Here is a 19,429-nt window from a genome sequence, read left to right as displayed (position 1 = left end):
TGGTTGTACTAATTGAGACACCTTTGCGAGTATGAACACAACAACTGACGAAAGTTTCATCGCAATCGGATGAATGGTATAGGAACGCATACGAATAGAAGAAGATAGAATAAAACATGAAGATGGTTGTACTCATTCAGAAACCTCACACGAATAGAAGAAGAAGAAGACGATGGTTGTACTATTTCAGAAACATTTGCGAGTGTGCGAACAACTACTCACCAAAGTTTCATTACAATCGGATGAATGGTATAGGAACGCATAAGAATAGAAAATAAGAAGAGGACGATGGTTGTACTAATTGAGACACCTTTGCGAGTATGAACACAACAACTGACGAAAGTTTCATCGCAATCAGATGAATGGTATAGGAACGCATACGAATAGAAGAAGATAGAATAAAACATGAAGATGGTTGTACTCATTCAGAAACCTCACACGAATAGAAGAAGAAGAAGACGATGGTTGTACTATTTCAGAAACATTTGCGAGTGTGCGAACAACTACTCACCAAAGTTTCATTACAATCGGATGAATGGTATAGGAACGCATAAGAATAGAAAATAAGAAGAAGACGATGGTTGTACTAATTGAGACACCTTTGCGAGTATGAACACAACAACTAACGAAAGTTTCATCGCAATCAGATGAATGGTATAGGAACGCATACGAATAGAAGAAGATAGAATAAAACATGAAGATGGTTGTACTCATTCAGAAACCTCACACGAATAGAAGAAGAAGAAGACAATGGTTGTACTATTTCAGAAACATTTGCGAGTGTGCGAACAACTACTCACCAAAGTTTTATTACAATCGGATGAATGGTATAGGAACGCATAAGAATAGAAAATAAGAAGAAGACGATGGTTGTACTAATTGAGACACCTTTGCGAGTATGAACACAACAACTGACGAAAGTTTCATCGCAATCAGATGAATGGTATAGGAACGCATACGAATAGAAGAAGATAGAATAAAACATGAAGATGGTTGTACTCATTCAGAAACCTCACACGAATAGAAGAAGAAGAAGACGATGGTTGTACTATTTCAGAAACATTTGCGAGTGTGCGAACAACTACTCACCAAAGTTTCATTACAATCGGATGAATGGTATAGGAACGCATAAGAATAGAAAATAAGAAGAAGACGATGGTTGTACTAATTGAGACACCTTTGCGAGTATGAACACAACAACTGACGAAAGTTTCATCGCAATCAGATGAATGGTATAGGAACGCATACGAATAGAAGAAGATAGAATAAAACATGAAGATGGTTGTACTCATTCAGAAACCTCACACGAATAGAAGAAGAAGAAGACAATGGTTGTACTATTTCAGAAACATTTGCGAGTGTGCGAACAACTACTCACCAAAGTTTCATTACAATCGGATGAATGGTATAGGAACGCATAAGAATAGAAAATAAGAAGAAGACGATGGTTGTACTAATTGAGACACCTTTGCGAGTATGAACACAACAACTGACGAAAGTTTCATCGCAATCGGATGAATGGTATAGGAACGCATACGAATAGAAGAAGATAGAATAAAACATGAAGATGGTTGTACTCATTCAGAAACCTCACACGAATAGAAGAAGAAGAAGACGATGGTTGTACTATTTCAGAAACATTTGCGAGTGTGCGAACAACTACTCACCAAAGTTTCATTACAATCGGATGAATGGTATAGGAACGCATAAGAATAGAAAATAAGAAGAAGACGATGGTTGTACTAATTGATACACCTTTGCGAGTATAAACACAACAACTGACGAAAGTTTCATCGCAATCGGATGAATGGTATAGGAACGCATACGAATAGAAGAAGATAGAATAAAACATGACGATGGTTGTACTCATTCAGAAACCTCACACGAATAGAAGAAGAAGAAGACGATGGTTGTACTATTTCAGAAACATTAGCGAGTGTGCGAACAACTACTCGCCAAAGTTTCATTACAATCGGATGAATGGTATAGGAACGCATAAGAATAGAAAATAAGAAGAAAACGATAGTTGTACTAATTGAGACACCTTCGCGAGTATGAACATAATAACTGACGAAAGTTTCATCGCAATCGGATGAATGCTATAGAAACCCATACGGGACAGACAGACAAACATACATTCATTGTTATATATATATAGATAAACTGTATAAATCGCACGCGTTGAAAGCTATATTTTCTGGGTTTTCAGCGTTCGGGATTTCGACCATTCGGGATTTCAGCCATTCGATATTTCAGCATTCGGGATTTCGGCCATCGGGATTCTGGCCATCGGGATTTCGACCCAAACAAAGAAAATTTAGCTTTCAACGCGTGCGATTTATACAGTTTATCTATATATATATAACAATGAATGTATGTTTGTCTGTCTGTCCCGTATGCGTTAGAAATTAATATAAATAAATACTTACTTATAGGTAGGTATCTAGGTAGGTAACTACCTACTAACTAAAACTATAAACTGTCTTAGAATTGGCACCGGTAGGTATTAGAATAAGCGAGAGTCAGCCATTGTAGGTGTACCATTGGGTATGCTTAATAGGTAACTATCTATAATATAATAAATATAATATTTTTATTACGAGTACATTAAATACCGATAACTTACTATTTCGTATCCCATATATACGACGATAACAATAGTTAGTATTATCGCTATTGTCTTGATAAATCCTCTTAGAAGGGATGTTTGAAGTTCGTTTTCTTGATGGTGCTCGCATTCCTGTAAACAGATTTAAAACGCCAATAATATATAGGTTGTAAGTAGGTACAGTTTCACAATAAACGTTCAAGTTCTAACTTGCTGTAAGCCGGCTCGCACGTTAGAACTCGCCTCGTGTGCCTGATAGCCATAAATCAAAACTTCCGAGACCGGCCGGCTAGTGTGTCATGTCGGTATGCCAATGCGGTCATCGGCGAGCCGATATAGGAATGACCAATTCGTAGGTGCTTGTTTGTGACTTCGACCCTCCGACTCAGAGCCCGAGAAGGATGCAACTAGAATTGGGTATTTCCCGAGAAAATCTCGAGGTTCGGGATTTTCCGAAATGATGAAATTGTGAATTCTCGAAATTCGGCATTTCCAGAAAAGAATTCTCGAGAATTCTCCAAATATTGGGAAATATAAAAAAACCTGTGAAAATTCTAAAATCATTGTAAAAACAGACAAATTCCAAAAAAGTATGTTTTTTTTTATTTATGTGAGAAGACAAACAAAATAGAAGTAGGAAAACAAAAATATTTCAAAACATTACTTATTAAAATAGATTTTCAAAAAACACAGACTGTCAACCGCTGCGTCTGACAATCGCGTACGATTTTGATACACAAAATTCCCTGATGTTGCAAAAATTGCGCTTATTTTGAGTCGACGTTGGTTTAATTGTGTTAAGGGGGAGAGGCATGCCAGCAGAGAACCTAGCGGAAAAATATGAAGCTTGCAATTTGAGATTTTTTTTTTGATAATTTACAATTTCAACTATATTAATTAATAAATATGTATCTGAAAACATTAAAAAGATTTTTTTTTTAATTTAAAGATTAACAAACATTTGTAAAAAAATGTAATAAAATGTGAATTCGTTGCAGGGTCACATCTTATTATTGCATTATATATTATCGTCATATTTATTATTAAAATTTAGTTTATTAAGTTTTAGATTTTTTGTAGTTTAGATTTTTGGGTAATTCATCGTTTTATTATTTTTTTATATTTATTTTAAAAAACATCAATTTTTATATAAATATATAACTATAAGTGTATAACTTGAAATCCTTTTTATTTATATCAAATTTTATTTTAGGCATGGTCCCAATATTGAAGCTCGATTTGATATAAATAAAAAGACTTTCAAGTTATATCTACACATTTATATTTTTATAAAAATCGATGTTTTTTAAAATAAATATAAAAATATTAAAACGATGAATTAATCAAAAATCTAAACGACAAAAAATCTAAAACCTAGTAAACTAAATTTTAATAATAATTATGACCAAAAAATATAATGCAATAATAAGATGTGACCCTGCAACGAATTCATATTTTATTATATTTTTTTACAATTGTAAGTCTAACTAGTAATCTTTAAATTTAAAAAAAAATTTAAATCTTTTTAATGTTTTCAGATACATATTTATTAATTAATACAGTTGAAATTGTATATTATCAAAAAAAATCTCAAATTGCTAGCTTCGTATTTCTCCGCTAGGTTCTCTGCTGGCGTGCCTCTCCCCCTTAAATGCTCGATCAGTTTTTGAACGTTTTGTGTTTTCTATCCATATATAGAAAATCGTTTTTTTTTCAATTAATATTTGATAATACTATCCCGAGAAAAGATTCTCGAGATCCGGGATTTACCGAAATGTTAAAAAAATTCAATTTTCAAGATTAGGGATTGAAAATCTCAAAAATTTCTCAAAAATTCCCGTCGGGAAATTTCTGAAACCCAACTCTAGATGCAACATGTCGATTGCAATAGCCAGATGTTTTTTTTCAGACGAAACAGTTGCAATTGATCAATCTGTGGAGCTCAATTTGGCAACATGACTGTGTTTTGTTGTTTTACTAAATAACGATGACGTCACATCGACGTATTCGCCACGTTTTTAGGCGAGACGAGTTTTGATGTGCAATACCTAAATGTGCAACTTTGGTATAGGTAAATATACCTACTATTTATATAATATCTTTTAAGAAACCATAATATTAGTATGGTATACCTAATTCTAAAAAGTAAAGGCTTTCTACTTGATTGGTAGCATATAATGGTAATTCATACTGTGTTATAAATCACATTAACCCATAACTGTTAACACTCTTGCCCTATTCCAGGAATGGCAAATAGGATTTGATCGGCGTGCCAAAATAAACCGATTTTTTTTAATTTATGGCGCGTGCCATTCTTTTTTAAGTGTGGACATGATCTCTCTTCTTGGTCGTACACTCATGGCTGAGGATCGCTACCACATTTTAATTTTGTCATCTTTTGAGCGACCAAGACTTTCCATCCTTCTCAATCTTCCACTTCTCTCAGGGCAGAATGGATGGTGCCTTCAGTCAGCTCTTTCACTTGGTCGCTCTAGCGCGCAGACGCTCTTTCTCTGCTTCGCCTTCCCTGGAGGCCACCCAAAACCACCAGTCTCTCCAAGTTGTCCGGTCCGCGCCTGACAATATGTTTAAAAAACTGCAGAACTCGTCTCAGACATATTGTCGAGAGAATTTCCTTTATCTTCAGTCTATGGATGATTGACCGGTTTGTTCTGTGCTCCGTCCATGAAATACGAAGCATTCGGCATCAACACCACATTTCAAAGGCGTCAATTGCATTCCGTTCCCTTGCCTTTAGGGTCCACGACTCGACTCCATATAGAAATATCGAGAACACTCTGTTTGCACAAGCATCATTTTTGTGGTAATCGAAATTTCCCGATCCTTCCGTAAGACGAGTCATCGCATTTTTTTGCAATCTGTATGCGCCTTCTTATTTCCGCTTCATATCCGCCCTTTCCACTGATAGTCGATCCCAGATAAACAAACTCGTTGACTGTTTCGAGGTTTTGGAGTGTAGGTACTTGCTGTTGGTAGAAGGTTAGCCAGATCAACAACCATTAACTTAGTCTTATTCCAATTAATAAGGAGGCCGTATTTACGACTCTCTTCCTCTACCCGGTGTAGCAGCTCTGTGAGTTTTCTTTCATGAGCAGCGATTAGTGTGGTATCATCTGCGAATCTTAAGTTGTTTATTTTCTGGTCACCAATTGTTATTCCGCCTTCCCAATGCTATGATGTTATGCAAAATCTGGCCGAGGATTGCTACCAATAATTGTCGATACATTATTAAAGTATTGTATTATTTTCAGACACCCTACCACTCTAATTGATTCTGCGTAATCGGAATATTATGAAAACACATTTCGTAATTAATTTATCGTTTTGAATAGATAATGAGGCAATTAGATATCCCGAGCTGCATCTACTGTTAAAAGTAATTGAGATATCTCTTTCTCGCTCTATCATACGGGTGATCGCGAGAGCGAGCGAAATGCACGATCCGCGCACAGAGTTTTGAATTTTACCAGTTATTGGAAACAATCGGTTATCCCACACGAGGGATAATACAAAGTAGTGGAATTAGGAAACTATCCGGCTGAAAAAAAATGCATGGTGGCCTCGTTAAAAGATCTCATACAATATGCGTGATTTGTGAAAAAGGTCTTTATGGTGTTTGCTTATTGGAACATTTAAAATATGTATTGCAAATGATCTTATTTCATTATTTTTTTATAAATGAAACTGTTTTTATAAAGCACAAATCCACTTTACTTTAAACACTGAGTTGAGTAAAAGACTTTCCCATTGGTTCAAATCCATAAAATAAAATAAAACATTGTCCTTCCACCAAGAATTTGACTGTAAACAAATTTTTATATTGTAAACTGAAATTTGTATTTGGAATTGTTTTTATTATAAAAAGGGTGATGCCATGAAAAAAATATACAATAGTTATAAGTTCTAAGCCTACCCAGTCCAAAACATATATGAATCGGGTTATATTACACAACAATAAAACTAAATAGATAAAACAATGTTTCGTACCACTGGTGCAGTAGTATGTTCCCAAATTAACTTAACATTTCAGGCATCAAAAGCAAAACGACGATCGTTGTTAGCATTTTTGGCCATTATCAAAAACAACTATATATCGTTGCGTAGCATTCTAAGTGTTAAAATAGTCCAATAAACAAACACCATAAAGATCTTTTTCACAAATCACGTATATTCTACGCGATCTTTTAACGAGACCACCATGCAAAATTTTTCTTTTCAGCCGGGTAGTTTTCTAATTCCACTACTTTGTATTATCCCTCGTGTAGGATAGCCGATTGTTTCCAATAACTGGCAAAAATCAAAACTCTGTGCGTGGATCGTGCATTTCGCTCGCTCTCACGATCGCCCGTATGATGGAGCAAAAAAGAGATATGTCAATTACTTTTAACAGTAGATGCAGCACGGGATATCTAATTGCCTCATTATCTATTCAAAAAGATAAATTAATTACAAAACGTGTTTTCATAATATTCCGATTTCGCAGAATCAATTAGAGTGGTAAGGTGTCTAAAAATAATACAATACTTTAATTTATCCACAATTATTGGTAGGAATCCTCGCCCGAATTTTGAAAAACATCGTAGCAGCCAAAGTGCCATTGCTATTGCCATTGCTGCCCTATTCAAAGAGTCAAAATTTTCTTACATCAAGTTAGAAACGGTCATCAGTCATCGGACAAGGGTGTTGGGATTAAATAATACATTATTATTAGTATGTAGGTACAGGATCACAATTTATGAGGCGTCTAATTTTTTCTAACCATGTCCGAACTTAAGAAGATCATATTATAGGTACCTACAGAGTGGAGGTTATGTTTATGAGAAAAGAATATTAGCCACTTGCTCAACCAAATAAGTATGTTACCTACTCTGGATTTCAGCACACGTTGACAGACAAGATGTGAATTTGCCAGACCATAATTTAAATAGGTACACACTATACCTACCCAATTTATTTAACTGTTTAGACTTCACTTAACTTAAACTTAGTTTAGCTTGGTAGAAAAACAGTATATTATTTAAACTAAAATAAACTATAGGTATGTAGTACCTAGATAGGTAGATATGTATAGTACCCAGGGCCGGCGCGTCCATATAGGCAAACTAAGCAACCGCCTAGGGCACAAAACATAAGGGGGCACATAAATGGAGAACTGAAATTAATTTCCATATTTTCATAATTTTAAATTACTTATATGTTTTATTTTATTTTGACGTGTTTATCTGTTTTTTGTAATTATGTGTCATAAGTAGTGATGGGATTTGGAATCTGGTGGCGTTCCATGGCCAGCTTCAGGTATACAAATGATACAGTCAGATACAAACGGTACAAACGATAGAAATCCCGGGGTTTTGTCACACAGCTGTGTATTGTTTAGCCTAATTACTAAAAACGTTTACAAGGCGGTTCTGGGTCTCTCGCCACGAGATTCGAAAAAGATTCCGATGGCTAATCAAATATTTTATTTTCTATCGACAATTTTTATTAAAACTACGACATTTCCAAGTAGGCGGTCTAAGCTAATCCATGATAAAAAGAGACGGTATACGTTTTATCTCAGCAATTTATATGAATATAGTTTAAAAAATATATAATTATTTCTCTGGGTCGACACGTCATTGGAAAGTTTTATCTAACCGTATCCCAATGTTTACTCTCAAACCATTGAGCAAAACAAGGTAGGAGAGACGAATTGAATCTTTGAAGCCTTTAATTAAGATATAATATTTGATGACCCAATATTGAATAATTCATCTGTAAATTCTTCCCGAATTGAAGCAACGGCCCTTACTGATGTAATTAGCAATTTTTAATTTATGGTGTTAATTGCCGCATGGTATAATATTCTTTTAGTTTAGACGTAAATATTGCAAGTAAAATATTACAATGAAAGGATATTGATATATATTCTGCTTCAAATCAATTAGAGCTAACTAAAAAATATTTATTAAGATGCATGAGTGATGAAAGTTATAAACAAGTTTTAATTGATGCTGCTGATATTGCAAAGATGCTAGAAACAGAACCAAAATTTAACACAAAACATGTTCGAAGGAGAAGACAGAAATGGCACTTTCAATATGAAGCTATAGACGAGGCATCCCAAGAACCTAAACAGCAATACAACATAGGTTTCTACTATCCAGTTTTAGATATGGCTATGCAATCTATCGAAGAGAGATTCAAACAATTGGAGCAACATAATATATTATTTGGCTTCCCACCTGCAGATATACCTACTTGTCAACTGCAAAAATTTAGAAAATGCTTTGACTCATAATGCTAACAAAGATATTGATGCTAACAATATATGCAGTGAGCTTCTAGCAGTAGCTCGAAGACTTTCAAAATCCATGCCACCACCAGAAGTACCTACTGCTCTTTATAGTGGAATAAAATATTAAATTAAATTAAAAATAAAGAGTTTATAATTTTCTTATGATTTTTCTCTTGTGCGCGTGTGTTCGTTTTATAATGATTTATTAAATTAAAATTTTTGGAAGAATCTAAAATTATTTTATTAATAAGTGTCTATTAATTATTATGTCTAATGATCCGTTAATGTTTTTTTATTACTTCGAAAAAATGAGACAATTTGTAAAAAAGGGGGCACGCAAATAAACGTTGCCTAGGGCACCAAATAACCTCGCGCCGGCGCTGATAGTACCTTACCAATTGACGAAGTGACGAAGGTCCCTAGAAAATGTAGCCACTCTCAAGAGAATTAAAATGCTTCTTCTGCTGATTTATCTACCTCTACCTGGATACTAGGGATTCCGATCCCGAGATTGGTAAACATAATCTCGAAACTTTCGAGATTGATTTTTTTTATCAATTTTTATGGAAAATAAAATAAAAACGAAAATATAACAGAACAAAATACTCTCAATAACATATACCTAACTACCATTAGAAATAAACTGAGTTTAAATGAAGTTTGATTTATTACACATGTGTTGCTAATTCATTTTATTTTTTCACATACCTAAATTAATAAAAATCAGAAAGATTGGAAAATAACAATACTTCGCACTTTTGACAAAGTGATTCCACCATGATCTCATACTTTTTACGACAGTTTCTTATTTGGCTGACTAATTAGATTTATGAAGCGGGAAGGCCTTAAACTATGATTTAATTTACTATTTTTAATCTCGCTAACCCATTCATTAAGTCTTTACTATCAGAAACAGCAATCTCATATAATAAATGTAAACACTAACCACAATATTGATTCTACAAAATTTTATAAACGAAAATCGTTTAGATTTGTAAATAATTTACCTAACTTAAATTTAAAGAATCCACATAATATGTCTGATTCTGGTAACATCCGTGATATGAATTTGAGAAATAGAATAAATATGTCAAGAAACATTTAGCGAGACGTTTCTACCAGAAAATGCTATTCTGGAGACCCACTGGTCACAGGGGGAATCACCAGATAATAAATAGGTAACCATTTTTTGCTGTCTTAAATAATCGTAACAACATCAGAAAAAACTAAAAAAAACCCTTCATGCTTTGGTATTACTTCGGGAATATTATTCATAATAATGTTTTAATTAATCAAATCTTTAATTTTTTATACCTATTGTATTTATTGTCAGCACAGTGTTATTTTTTATTTTAATTGAACTTGTATTATTTGTTTTTGTTATCTTTTCATAAATAAATAAAACTGTTTTACTTTCACATTATTATTTATATTAGGTACAATATTATTTACTCCATTAATTAAACCTATGTATTTCCAAGATTGAACGTACACAGTATTAACAAAACCTAAATGTCTTTGTCTTTTGATCGATTTGGATACTATAATTATATCGTCGTCATACAAGAGAAAGTGACCAAGTGCATTTTTTACGAAATTGGTTTTATAGACTATCTGACATTTTACTAATATAAAAGTTTTCTGGAAAAAAAGGCATATTCTTTGCCAAGCAAAATTGACTATTAGACACATGGTCATTTCTCTTTGTAATCTTTTAGAGCCCCCTTTACAAGCAGCTTTGTGAGTTTTGTAACTTTTTAGATTTTTTTTCGGTAAATTTTATTAAAACCATGTAAAATAAAATTTCAAACGTATTTTTTTTATTTCTAAGTATGATTTTTAGGTGGTTTATTTAATAAACCACAAAGCAGCAATATCACTAAAATTATGATTAACATGTATTTTCGAAGAAAACAATTTGAAAGTTAAAATGTATTTACCATATATAGTAAAATACAGACTACAATTTATTGTTCTACGAGGTTTTTCTCTGGTACTACACAAATCACATCTTCTTGAAGTCTATATTCAGGAAAATGCACTTTGAAAGCATTACCGTTAGCAATGTTTATCCTTTTGATCTATTTCAATACCAGCACGTATCAAACCAGTTATTACAGCCAGTCGAAAAAATTTTAAGGTCATGCTGGAATCTGTGGATCGTTGTGTATAGGTAATAAATGAATTTACAACGACTACGTCAAGAAAATGCCGGAAAATTCTCGGCCACCATTTATGGCTTTTTCTGTCAATTTAAAAAAAAAAACAGTATTGTTACAATTGTATGCAGCTTTGAGGTTAGTTATAATATATACCACACTATATTTAGACTATAAAAATCAACTTATAACATAAAAACATAAATACATATCATAATCTCAATCTGCTGTATATAATGTATGTACAAAATAAGTACTTACCAGCCATGTCTACAAGCAGTTCAAAAATACTTACAATACTCAAGTCTAGTCACAACAAGCAGCAAATGTCAAATGAGGCCACAGATAGAATCCTACATTACCATAGCGTAATGGAATTTTTCAAATCTTATATTTTTTTCTAATAGATGGCGTCCGTTAAATAATAATAACACTGTGGTTGGAGACAAATACCACAACGCCGAATCGTGAAAAATATTCAAAACTGTGGCATAATAATGAAACCACGAAGCTTGTAAGGGTTAAAAATATTACCTAATCGATAAATCACCACTGAGTGGTACCTAAAAACACAGACATAGTGAATTCCTACTAAGTGCTAGGCTAAAATTCTTTGGTTGACGTTTTACACACAAATTGTGAAAAATACGCACCATTTAAAAATGTACGAATAGTAGGTAGGTACACTGCCTGCTAGGTATATGGAAAATGAGTTCGCCACTGAATCAAAGTGTATTTTTCTTCAACCGTGAAGTGGACAAAAGCAAAGTATATAGCTCTCCACTTGTACCTACAGGTACATATTATTATAGCAGAATCAGAAGACAATTTTCAAATAATTCTGCACATACATGGAACACAGATATCATCAATCTTTTCTTTGAGCACAGATTTAACCTAACAGAAAAAAGCAACATAGGTAGGTAATATGTCATTATAACTTTCACATACTTCAAAAAACAACATACCTACCTATGAAGGTACCTACTATATTAATTGTTCAGCTTCGGATTCAAATCCGTGGGCCGTGACCCATGGCTTTACAGACGACCTGAACCTGAACTTGGCTGCCATGGGTGCAAAATGGGCTAAGCGAGTGGCTAATAACCATTCCTCACGAAAAGTCCGTTAATATAACCTCCACCTTAATACACATTTATAAACGTTTTGTGGTCTAATTCTGATAACAAAATTACAATTGACTGTTTAAAATGAACTTGAGTGAGGCTATAATATAGGTCATATACCTACAAAATGCTGATTAAATAAAAAAACAAAAACATTATTATTTTTATTTCGATATCGTTATTTCGCATAACATTTAATAATATGTTTGCGTATTGTGAACTTAAGAAATATAAATTTGCCAATAACCAGTTGGGATCTCAAACACGCATTTCGATTTTGTTTTAAAATACATATTGCGACTTCCAGGCAAATGAGAAGCGCCATTTGTGGGTCACTTTTCGAAGTAATGGCCGCTACATCTTCTAATTTGTAAATTAATTTTTAAGTAGAAAAATATTTTTATGTTATTAGTTCCGTAACTATTGATTAAATGCAGGTTTTCTTAAATAAGTTACTCTGTGCACATTAAAAAATAACTCACCGTTAAAGAAATACACGGCTGATGGCAGCAGGGGGGACTTAAAATATATCCCAGTATGACGGCAAAATGAAAATTTGTGATTCAATTATTCAAGATACGATACATCAAGTTATAGGTAGTATACCTACCTAGTACCAGTGGCGAATGGTGGAGATAGGCTGTTGAGATCCGCCGTAAATGGTGCACACTCAACTTTGTCAGTCATACGTATTTGTTTTCATTGAAATAAGACTACAATTTACAGATGGTGTTGGTTAGTTTTTAAAATTCAAATAAACCCTTTGAAAACCAAGCCATAATAGAAAATAGTCAAAAAATACTCGCCTCTATAAAATATCTAAAATTATGCAATTAAATCACATATAACTTTGAAAATTTATCATATAGAATTGATACCTCCACGTTTATACGTGAATAGAGGACCCCTTAAGGGTAAAGTACGAGCGAAGTTATGGATGCCACATTCATGTTTTTTGTAGTCCGCCAAACCGGATTTCCCTTTGTCGCTGCTCGATCAGGTGGAATGCTCTATACTTTTATTTGTATTAATTACCTATAAATGTTCAAATTACCAGATACGCGAGATAGAGGCTGATCACGCAAGATTGATAACAATTCGAAACAAAATGTAATGAGTACGTAGTTAAAGGACACAGCGCGGGAATTTAAATTTAAATTTTTACAAAATTTTGAACAGGTAAAACCTTGGGTCGTTATTAAGGCAAGAGAAGGCGGGTTTTTTTTTAAAATAATATACCTGCGCAGGTAAAGAAACTCCCGGTGTAACCCAGGAGTGCTAAACTTTACGAGTGAATTGTTTTATTAGGTTGCCCCCCGTGGGAGGTATTGTTTTTATTTACATTTTTATTTTGATATCTCTTGCGTCTAACTAATAATTTAATGATTATTATAGATTACATTCTTTCCGTAAATTTTCGTTGTGGATTACCCATGTTAATTTTTATAACTTTCAATTGAAGCCGACGGCCCTTCTGTATCAATTGTAATAATGATAACTATCATTGCAGGTATTTCAAAATTAGTAACACTGTTGGTGAAAAGTGAAATTGAATTTATGTACCTATGTCGACAAGTATCTCGAATTATGTATCGTGGAATTTCCTTGCGGAAGTGTTATTCTGATAAATATTTTTAAATGTAATAGGTATTATTTTATTATTTTTTGTTTGTAATCCACTATATGTAAAACCTCGTGAACGAAAGTGTGTTCGCGAAGTTTTCAGTCCAGGATTTTTTTACCCCTGCCAAATGCAGTCGGTAGCCGCGGGCGGATAAGCGGGTTGGATTAACCCGCGAAAGGCCTCCTGGGGAATCCCTAAAATTGACGAATAAAATTTCTTCGCCTGATCTGACCGGCCAATCAGAGAGGTGCGAGACTCTCGCCTAATCCATCTAAGGATACGAGGGGTCGAAAAGGGGAGAAGGAAAGTAGTACCACCGAGGTCGTTGGATAGGACTGTGTGTCCTCGCGAACCATTCCTAGGGTTTTCGCCTATTGTGAAAAGAATAATTTCAGCGTACACGTGTTACGAACGTGGAAGGATTAGATCCTTTAGATTTTAATTGACAGCCTAGGCGCCCATTTAAAAAAAAATTAGGGCTGTTCAAAATTTATAAACTGTGAAAACTTAATAATTGTGTATTCTGTTGAGTATGTAATTTTTTTTGTTTTTGTTGTGAACCCTTATTAATAATAAAACTTTCGGCAACGATTTGTGCTACGAACAACGTGCGTTCGTCATTTTACCATCCCGTCAATCCTGCATTTACCCCCAACTGTCAAGACCTACCTTACACTGAACGTGCTCTACCGAACTAAAAACCAGCTACTATTGACCGCCTTGAACTATTCTGAGCTAGTCGAAAGGTGGAAGCTGGTCGTGTGGCTCCCGCGTTCTGCCGACGGCACGCTACGAGGACCGGAGAGTCGAGCGCGGAGGTCGGATCGGCCGCGTGGCCCCGTCTCCCCTCCCTACTCGGACTTACGGGGTGTCAGAATAATATTTTCTATTTTAATTTAGTTAAGGTAGATCAGGGGTTCACAAAGTGTGTTCTTCGGGCCAATTTTTGTCCCGCGTGACTTTTTGATGTGTCCCGCGAGATTTATGTTAAATCTGTAGGATTATTTTTTATGCTTCATATCGAATATTAAAAACTACAGTTACAAAATTAAATAGGTGTCCTCTGGCAAGATTGAATGGTCACACTTTGTTATTTTATACAAAAAGTTATTGAAGGAACCGGAACAAATATTATTAATTTCCATTGAATTATTTATCAAGAAGCTCTTGCTGCTCGTGGATTGCGTATGGATAATGTTATGAATGTTGTGCGTTGTGGTAAAAACAGTTAATTTCATCAAAATAATGCTTTGAATCAACGTCAAGTTCAGAAGTTCACTAATGAGTGTGAAGCCAAGTTTGGAGATGTGGTTTATTATTCAGCTGTTCAGTGGTTGAGTACAGGTGTCACATTAAAATACTTTTTCGATATGCGGAAAGAAGTAGCAGAATTTCTATGTCAAAATCACAATGATCTTCTTGAGTTACGCGATATTAATTGGTTGTGTAACCTGGCATTCTTTTTTGACATTACTGGAATTCTCACTGAGTTGAATATAAAACTCCAAAGAAATAATGTGGATATTTCCGATCTCTTTAATTACCTATGTGAAGGCTTCAGACCAAAATGTTCGACTTATTCAACAACAATTCGATGTTGGAAATGTTTGTCATTTGGAAGCATGTCAGACTCTTTTGAATGAATCTACCAAGGCTTCCAGTATTCTGTGATCAGAAAAATACTTCCTTCTAAAAGTGCTTCCTGGATGTTAAGAAACATCAAATGAATTTTAATATTTTTCAAGATCCCTTTTCATGTAACCCGAACGCTGTTCTCATAAATATGCAGTTTGTATTAATAGATTTGCAAGATAACGTGGAAGTAAAAACATCTTATCGTGATATGAATTTAATTGAATTCTACAAAGGACTTTCACTTGAGGTATATCCAAATATAGTTAAACATGCTCATCAAATGGATTCTTTATTTGGAAGTAGGTACTACCTATATTTGTGGAAAAACATTTTCTACAATGAGCATTACTAAATCAAACAAAAGATCAAAATTAACAGACAACCATATCGCATCTGTTTTGCGTATTCACACCACAAAATTTGAGCCTAGATTGCAGGATTTCGTTTCAAACAAACAATTGCATAAATCACATGGTAAGTATATTAATAACTGTAATAATATCTAATGTATATTTAGTAAAAATATAAGTTTACATAATAAAATATTTTTTTTTATTTTTTTGCTACTTATGTTTTTTAAAAACAGAAAATATTTACAAAAGACAGGGCAGGGCGGGCACGCCAAATATTTTTGATGTCAAAATTATCCTGACGAAAAAGTTTGTGAACCCCTGAGGTAGAGTTTAATGGATTTAAAAAAATGAATCAACAATGCGTAATAATAATATGACAATGAAAACAAATAAGTATGAATGAAAAAGTGTGCACAATTTTGTCGTATCGCCCAAAGTAGTTACCTATACCAAAATTATTATGGTTTAGTTTAGGCAGGGTTTAATTGGTTTTAAAAAACTAACCATCACCATCTGTAAATTGTAGTCTCAGTTCAATAAAAACAAATATGTACAACTAACAAAGTTTAATGTGCACTATTTATGGCGGATCTAACAGCCTACCTCCACCCTTCAGTACTCTAGGTACCTAGTAGGTGCCTTCCTACCCCCGTCGAAATAGTGCGAATAATATTAAGGTAACTAGTAGGTATACCTACCTATTCTAATAACTAATTATTTCACCGATTGGCACCCAGTCGCCGGCTTATAATGTCGGGTTCGAATCCTTGGTCTGGAAAATACACATGTTTGCTTGGAGTCAGAGTAGTCACCTAATAATTAGACTAATTAGAGCAGGAATGTCCAACCCAAATCGTTTGGTCGGCCAAAAAATTATTACTGAGCGTTGGGCCACACAATATATCTATAAAAAAAAATAAAGAATTTATTCAAAATATTCTACTACTTTATAATTAATGCGATACTTGTTTTTGTACATTGTTTTATGTGAATTTTAAAAATATTACAAAAATACAATCTGTAATTTATGTATTCTTAATTCAACGGAAAAAACAGGTACCTATGATTTTGCACTATTTTTGTTGGAGCACCCATAGCCAAACAAAACTATTATAGTTTGGTTTAGACAGGGTTTAATTGATTTAAAAAAGATAACCCAACACTCTGTGCACATTATAATCTTAGTTCAATGAAAACAAACACGTATGACTGAGAAAGTTTAGTGAGAACTATTTATATCGGATTTTAACAGCCTACCTCCACCTTTTGCCACTAATACTACACCCAGTAGGGTAAACCAGAAGATGCCATTAATTGTTCACTGGTGATTAACATCAACTTGTTGCAAAAAACAAAATGAAATAACCTTCACCATGTGAAGGCCTTTACGATCTTCTAAGGATAGAACATGGTAAAAAATTCCAACATTAAAAATAGAAAACCCTGTTTACTTAATAATATTAATTATTATGTATATTATATTATATTAACGAAAAAAAAATACTACAATCATTAATACGGTCTATGACTTATATGAGTATATTAATTCATGTTACTTACTTCATTGGGCATGGGGGACTTTTTGTTTAAAATATCCATATCCATTTTAATCTTTCGCCTACGAATTGAACACAACCTGATTCACTGAGTGGATGCGTCCGCGAGTTGGCTGACTACTGACTAACTACTCGAATCTCGAGTGGCATTACGAGATGAAGCGGGGTGAGAGGAAAGACTTGCGAAAGGTGGGAGTAGTGGTGGGTGTACTTATGTCCGGCGCAATGATGCCAACCGTACCATAATTATAGTATATGTACTATAATTTTGGCCCGCGTACTATGTACGACATAAAAGTCCGCAAGTACTATCATTTTGAATTTACGGGGGAAAAAGTTGGATGCATTGCAATGGATTCCGGATCACTTCTAGAAACGATATATTTCGTATATCTATCTCGTTATAACATAATTATTCCGTCTAATCAACTAATTTTAAAATAAGACGCACACCGACATTAATTATCCAAATCTATCGTAAATCCATTTTTTCAAGGAAAACTGATTTTTGTATACAAAAATAATAATTATTGGTGACTTGATAATGATTTATTTTTATTGTACCTAATTAAAAAAACAATCAATTTTTCACATTTTTTGAATTTAAGAATATTTTTATTAATTGTCGAGTATTAACATAATAATTATTATAAATTGTATCCTACAATCGCATATTTTAAAATATTAATACCAGCGTAGTAAAATAGCGCCGCAGGCGACTTTGTTACTATTAATGCAAATTAGTAATTTGTGTTTATCTCACTTATCTGATTGACCTGCCACGCCGGGTCTCCTGTCAGCTCCCCCCTAGTGGGGGCCATGCACCAAAATTACATTAATTTATATTATTTTTTTTTGATAAATAATTAAATATAAGTACAAAAAAAACACACAATGAAGAACTAAAAATTTACATACATATTTCCATGTATTGGTATTATAAATATACATAGATAGCACCGGCGAAGGGTGGAGGTAGGCTGTTAAGATCCGCCATAAATAGTGCACACTAAACTTTGTCAGTCATACATACTTGTTTTCATTGACATAAGACTTCATTTTACAGATGGTGTTAGTTAGTTTTTAAAATTCAATTAAACCCTGCGAAACCAAGCCATAATAGATAATAGTCAAAAAATACTCAAAATTATGCAATTAAATCATACATAAATTTGGATATTTTATAGATAGAATAATAATTTTTATCTATTATAGTTTGGTTTAGGCATAGCTTGATGAATTAAAAAAATGAACCAACAATATGTGTAATACGTATTCGAAATCTAACGGAAACAAATAAGTAAGAATGAAAAAATGTGCACAATTTTGTCATATCGCCTAAAATATACCAATACTATTATTGTTTGCTTAAGACAGGGCTTAATTGATTTTTAAAACCCAACCAATACCATCTGTAAATTGTAGTCTTATTTCAATAAAAACATATACATTTGACTGAAAAATGTTAATGTGCACTATTTATGGCAGATCTTAACAGCCTACCTCCACCCTTCGCCACTGATAGATAGTATAGAGCTTGTTTCAATGACCGTAAAAGTTTTATATATTTTGACTTGACACTTGATATTTGAAAGAGCAACCCGAAGTTGTCGGTCAAGACCTTTCAAGCAAGACTGCTAATTATTTTAAATTATAACTTGAGTTGAAAAACTTTGCTCACCTAGATTTATGTCATAGGAAATGGGAGCTGAACTGCGATAGCCTTGTCGGAAATCCGAGGATATTCTTTATTAACCGAAATCCAGAAAATAGCCAATGTAACATCGGCGAAGGTCAGTTTTAGCGTCCCGTCGTTTCTCAATCTAACCAATTCCACTCAAATTTATAGGGAAAGCGCTTCTATAGAATTTTCAGCATTGGTTGCAAACGTATCCGGAAACTTGAACGTATACAGTTCGCCGTATCACACTTCACCGTATAATGATGTGTCATAAATATATGGCCGTATAAAAGACCGTCGAACCTCTTTGGGTCGTATAGTACTGACATATAATTCATGTCTAAATAAATATTTTTTCAAAAGATAAATACGAATTTAAATAAAATTG

The 19,429-nt window shown here is 33.7% G+C and overlaps 1 long non-coding RNA gene across 2 annotated transcripts in view; it reads right to left on the bottom strand.

The window, feature by feature from the left end:
• Positions 1 to 19,429, bottom strand: part of LOC147063158 (uncharacterized) — an 81,789-nt gene that overhangs the window by 8,623 nt on the left and 53,737 nt on the right. For both annotated transcript variants that reach the window (XR_015072094.1, XR_015072095.1), the window contains exon 4: positions 2,627 to 2,740. This is a non-coding gene — a long non-coding RNA (uncharacterized LOC147063158). The remainder of the gene's footprint in view (positions 1 to 2,626; positions 2,741 to 19,429) is intronic.

The sequence above is a fragment of the Rhyacophila brunnea genome, unplaced genomic scaffold (genome assembly GCF_057557595.1).
Source record: "Rhyacophila brunnea isolate RB1 unplaced genomic scaffold, BYU_Rbru_1.0 scaffold_9, whole genome shotgun sequence".
Lineage (NCBI taxonomy): Eukaryota > Metazoa > Arthropoda > Insecta > Trichoptera > Rhyacophilidae > Rhyacophila > Rhyacophila brunnea.
This window is presented reverse-complemented; position numbering and strand designations above follow the sequence as displayed.